General features: G+C 41.0%; 1 long non-coding RNA gene across 1 annotated transcript; it reads left to right on the plus strand.

Annotated features, from left to right (window-relative positions):
- The first annotated feature begins 844 nt into the window (after positions 1 to 844).
- On the plus strand, positions 845 to 3,091 carry LOC141633403 (uncharacterized). The gene is made up of 3 exons (XR_012538183.1): positions 845 to 979; positions 1,073 to 1,145; positions 2,959 to 3,091. It is a non-coding gene; the product is annotated as an uncharacterized LOC141633403 (long non-coding RNA).
- Positions 3,092 to 5,470: the final 2,379 nt, after the last annotated feature.

The following is a 5,470-nucleotide window of genomic DNA, read 5'->3' on the forward strand; positions in this document are numbered from 1 at the left end:
AGCTGACCCTACTCGATCGAGTGCCCAAACTTACTCGATCGTGTGCCCAAAAACAGACTACTGCCCAGAAACTAAAAACAATCTACTAGATCGAGTCACCCCCACTTGATCGAGTCTCTCACCTACTCGATCGAGTCCCCCCCCCCTCCCCCCTCGATCGAGTCATGCTGACTCGTATACTACCTACATGCGTATCTCAACATTCCCAACCAACTATGTTTATATATATATTTATATATAAACGACAACATAACACTTTATATATATTTATACCACAAACAATAATCCTACTCCACATGTTTCTAAAATTCCACATTATAAAACATTCATCATACAACTTCATTATCTAACCAACATTGTAACACCCGCCCTTTTCGTATAATTTTCATAAAGAAAAATAATACTTTTACATTACTTTAACTAGTTAATTTCATTATATTAATAAAAGTAATTTAATTAAAGCTATAAGTTTTAAAGCTTACGTATATAAAATATACGTTTTCGTCGGATAGAAATAATAATAATCATAATAATAATAATAATAATAATAATAACTATTTTGATAATAAAATTTCCGTCTTAAATTATAGTAGGTTTAAGATGAACCTCCGTCTAGCAAAGAACCGTCACATGCTTACATGTGAGGCTAAACTTATATACTCTCGACCTATCCCGGGTCGACAACACGCCCCTCAATTTTGGCACCCAACTAATATAATAATAATATTTTACTCTCCCTCACACTCTCTGACCAACCATATCCTGCCAACACCCCCCCCCCTATTCATTCGAAATCCTTTGTGTAAAAAGCATAAACACCTGCAACAACAATTGAGCTGCTGTAAGAAAACCAAACTCAAACAGGCTCAAGAAAACCCATGAATGGCGACCTAAAATCTTAGATTTCTAGCTCATTTTTCGACCAAACTCAATAATTCTTGCACCATTCTTCTCCTTATCTCTTCCTTCATCTTTTAAGGTAAGAAAGGCATAGCCTTGCGAAGTTCTCGTCTCGACCCGTCTCATAAATGTGACGTTTTTAGACTAACTCGGCTCTTATTACGGTTTTTAGGTGAAGACTTTGAGGACCCCGAAGGAAACTCATTCATAATCGACCATTCCCTTGAAGATTGAAGAAAGTTAAGGTAACCGTGATAGGTTACTCGACAAACGTCGGGAAACTCGCCTCCTTACTCGACTTTTCTGTGTTTGTCGTAAAAGTTTAAGTCTTTATTATTTTCCTCATGTTTGGAGTTGGTTTTGAAATACTTGTGATGGGTTTACATGGTAACTTGGCGGCTTTCATGGCTTGGCCTCATGTGTATAGCCGGTTATGAGACTGAATGTGACTCGTGACTCGTTGTCCCTTCGAACAATTTCGCGTCCGCTTCCGGGTTTTTCTCGGTCTGTGTGTGTGACATTATTGAACAGTGCTAACCCCACTTAGTCGACAAACTCTCGTCCTAATGCCACCCTCGTAGTCAGTCGTGAGTTGGGTTCAAAGGGACTGCTAGGGACCCATTTTCATTGTGAATGTCGTCGTCTTACCCCTGTTTTGTGACGGATACCTCTGTCTCTTGGGCCTGTTTTCCCTTACCTGAACTGTCTTGCTCGTACTTTACCTATGTACTCGCCATTCCTCCTTTTTGTTCGTCTGGAATATGCACTGCTGGTCTGCAATTATTAGAAAATTTAAGATGCAGGGAGTGTGTTTGGTTGTTATAATGAATGCAGGATGTAATGCCACTGGTTCCCTCTCTTTCCCTATAGTGTGTCTATGTATATACATGTTTGGGTAAGAAATTTGTTGGACTCGCAAGTCTGCAAGATTTTGGACTGGTTTTGTTTTGGGTTTGGTGTGCAGCTGTCCTCCTTCTTCTTTGTTTCGTGATTTCTGGGTTTGCCGAGCACTGATATCATGTCCTCCTTTCTTTCTTTATTTGGGATCACCGTGTTTGCCTACAGCCTATATTGATGCCGTGCCTTTTTTTGTTTTCTTCTCTTTATTTTGTGATTTTTGATGTTGGACTCACCAACATTCAATTTTTGGGCTCAAACCATGAAAACTTTTGGACTCACCTCTTTATTTTATTTGGACCAAATTTCTGGATGTTTGTGGGCTCATCATTATTGGATTTTTGGGCTCGTCTTGCCACTTGCATTGGATTTGTGTGCTTCCCGTAAATTTTCTCATGACGTAAATTACCCATTACCACTTGTTATATTTTACTTATTTTATTTAATCGGCACGTATAAATATAAAGTGAGATATTTATTTTATATGTCACAAGTATGAAAAGATGATTATAAATAATTACTTGTTGTGAGTCGTATTCTTGTAGAAATGCCATAGTACCATCATATATGCTTGACATGCCTTTATGCCTGCTTGTGCCGTTCTGCCAAGTATGGATTTAGCTCATTTATTCCGCCTCTTTCGGACTGTTCGCCGATTGTGGGTTCTCGACTTCCGTTACGTCGATCGAGTCTTGGATGCGGACTGCTTCGCCGCATGTCGAATCGGGGACCGTTACGCCCGAGAGTCTGGCCAGATTTAGACTAGGACTGAGTCTTTGTGATTATCATTGTCGTCCTACCAGGGGAAATTATATTTGATGAGTGTAGTAAAGGATTTGCATTTTTGGATGGGTATATTGGTCATGTCTCCTTGAATTACGTGCTCATGGTTAAGTGGTCTTTATCTTGCCTTCCAGCATTTTCCTCCATTATTTAACTTTGTTTATGCTTTGCTTACTTGCCTATTTTATTCCTTTTCCTTATTTATGAATCTTTGATCATGTATGCTCATATGCATAGTTACAATTCAACTCATTCTCATCTTACTTGATATGGTCATTTGTTTATGTGTTTTGTCATGTTCATCTTGATGTTTTGTGGCTGGGAGAACCTTGAGTTACTCCCCACTGACTGTGGCTTTCATGTTTACATGAATGACAGGTTGGTGAAGATGCTTATATGGGGTTTGACGTGTGAGCTAGCGAGTACCCCGGACTTTTAGATTTCCTATTTACCGCTTAGACTCACCTATTTCTTTATATCATTCGAGGGATATATTTTCCCCACTTTTGACCGTTTTATTTGTATGGACCCTTGTTTTTATTTTCGTTTTTCCTTCATTGAATGTTAGTGACTCCCGCATGCTAAACTCTATCTACTAAATAAAAGTTTTAAAAACTTCACATTTTTCGTATATATTTAGTAGTTTACTTTCCGCTTTATCGCGGGGTGTCACAGTTGGTATCAGAGCCTTTGTAGCTCCCGACGCACACACGTGTACCCCAACTTAAATTTTGAACTTGACCTTGAAATAATGAATGAGAGATGGGTAGAACTAAGGACCTAAGTTGGTAGTCTTCTTGTGTATGCTATTTGTTAAGTACTAACTCGTTTGATTCTCTTTGGTGCTTTAAGAAGATGGTGCGACCAAACAATGTGGAGAATACTATCTTGCAAGCTCTTACCCAAATTCTTCAAAATCAGCAAAATGTCAATGTTCAAGGCCGTCCTGTTCCACATGTGGTAGATCATCAAGGAAGTTTTTCTTGGATTGCAAGTCAACTAGCAAGAAACAAGGCTAAGACCTATGGTGGTGAAGTGGATCCTATTGAGCTTTCCGAGTGGTTTCGTGACATGGAAAAGAATTTCTCTCTTTATGATGTCCAAGATCGAGACAAAGTGAAGCTTGCCTCTCATTTCCTTGTGAAGGAGGCCGATAGGTGGTTGACTATTACCGGGCCTTCCGTCACTCAAGACCCCACCTTTGATTGGAACCGTTTCAAGACTCTTGTGGAAACTCGTTTCTACCCTAAGGAACTCAAGCAACAAAAATTGAAGGAGTTCATTGATTTCAAGCAAGGAGGCCTATCCGTTCAAGCTTTCACCAACAAGTTCAATGATCTTGCTCACTATGCCCCTAAGTTTGTGAAAGATGAAGATGAGCGTGTCTACTTCTACCGAAGCAAGTTGAATCCTAAGTTGGAAAGTATGGTGAGAAGAGATTCCACAACCTTTGTGGCGGTCTATGATGATGCTCTTTGGGCCGAAAATTCCTTGAAGGCTATTGATGATGATGCCAAGACTCGTTCCCACTCTACTTCTTACCGTCCTAACTTTCATGGCAAGAGACCCTTTGTGTCTTCTCCTTCGCCGAATTATGCTAACAAGAGGTTTGTACCAAGAACACAAGAACCAAGAGTGCAAGAACCAAGAGTGCAAGAACCAAGGAGGCAAGAGCCTAGTGGACAAGTTTCCCAATCAAGCAACAACAACCTCAACTTGGAGAAAGCTCGCAAGTGCTTCAATTGTAAGCAAGCCTTACACCCCGGAGTTGGATGCTACAACCGACCTTTGACTTGCTATCATTGTAAGAAGCCCGGTCACCGCTACAATGATTGCCCCGATAAGAAGAATTCTACTACTTCTTCTTCCACCCAAGCTCCTAAAGCCAAGCCAAGAGGAACACCCTTTGTCATGAGTCGTGCCGAAGCCGCCGCTCATCCCGACATCATTACGGGTATGTTCTCAATTCTCGATCAACCATGCCTTATTCTTTTTGATACCGGCGCATCTTTATCTTTTATTTCTTCCAAGTTTTCGGAAAAGTTAGCTCTTGAGCCCATACCTAGTGAGGATACCCCTATATCCCTACCTTCTGGAGAAATCATTTCATGCTCCTATTCCTTTCCCGATGTCCCTATCATAATTTCGGGAAATCTTTTCCCCGCTAACCTACTTCGTTTTCCCCTTGAGGAATTCGATGTGATTTTGGGTATGAATTGGTTGTCCAAGTATGATGCAAGATTCGAGTGTAGAGATCAAAAGATTCGCCTCAAAAGTCCGCTAGGAACCCGTGTTTCCTATAAAGGGATTCGTTCTCAATAAGGTGTGAAGTTGATTTCCGCGTTGAAGTTGATGAGTATGGAGAGGAACGGTCACCAAGTCTTTTTATGTGTGGTGACTTCTACTTCTCCTTCTTTGCCGAAGCTTGAAGAAGTGCCCGTGGTGTGTGAGTTCGCCGACGTTTTTCCCGAGGAGTTGCCCGGGATACCTCCCGAGCGTGATGTTGAATTTTCTATCGACCTTGTGCCCGGAACCGGACCGATTGCAAAAGCTCCTTACCGTATGGCGCCAACCGAACTTAAAGAGTTAAGGAAGCAACTTGATGAGATGATTGAGAAAGGATTTATTCGACCTAGTGCCTCACCTTGGGGTGCTCCCGTTCTCTTTGTGAAGAAGAAAGATGGATCCATGAGACTTTGTATCGATTATCGTGAGCTCAACCGCGTCACTATCAAGAACAAGTACCCTCTACCAAGGATTGAAGATTTGTTCGATCAACTCAAAGGTGCCTCTACGTTCTCCAAGATTGATCTAAGATCCGGTTATCATCAAATTCCCGTTCGTGATTCCGATATTCCAAAAACCGCCTTTAGCACGAGATATGGACATT

The sequence above is a fragment of the Silene latifolia genome, chromosome Y (genome assembly GCF_048544455.1).
Source record: "Silene latifolia isolate original U9 population chromosome Y, ASM4854445v1, whole genome shotgun sequence".
Classification (NCBI taxonomy): Eukaryota; Viridiplantae; Streptophyta; class Magnoliopsida; order Caryophyllales; family Caryophyllaceae; genus Silene; species Silene latifolia.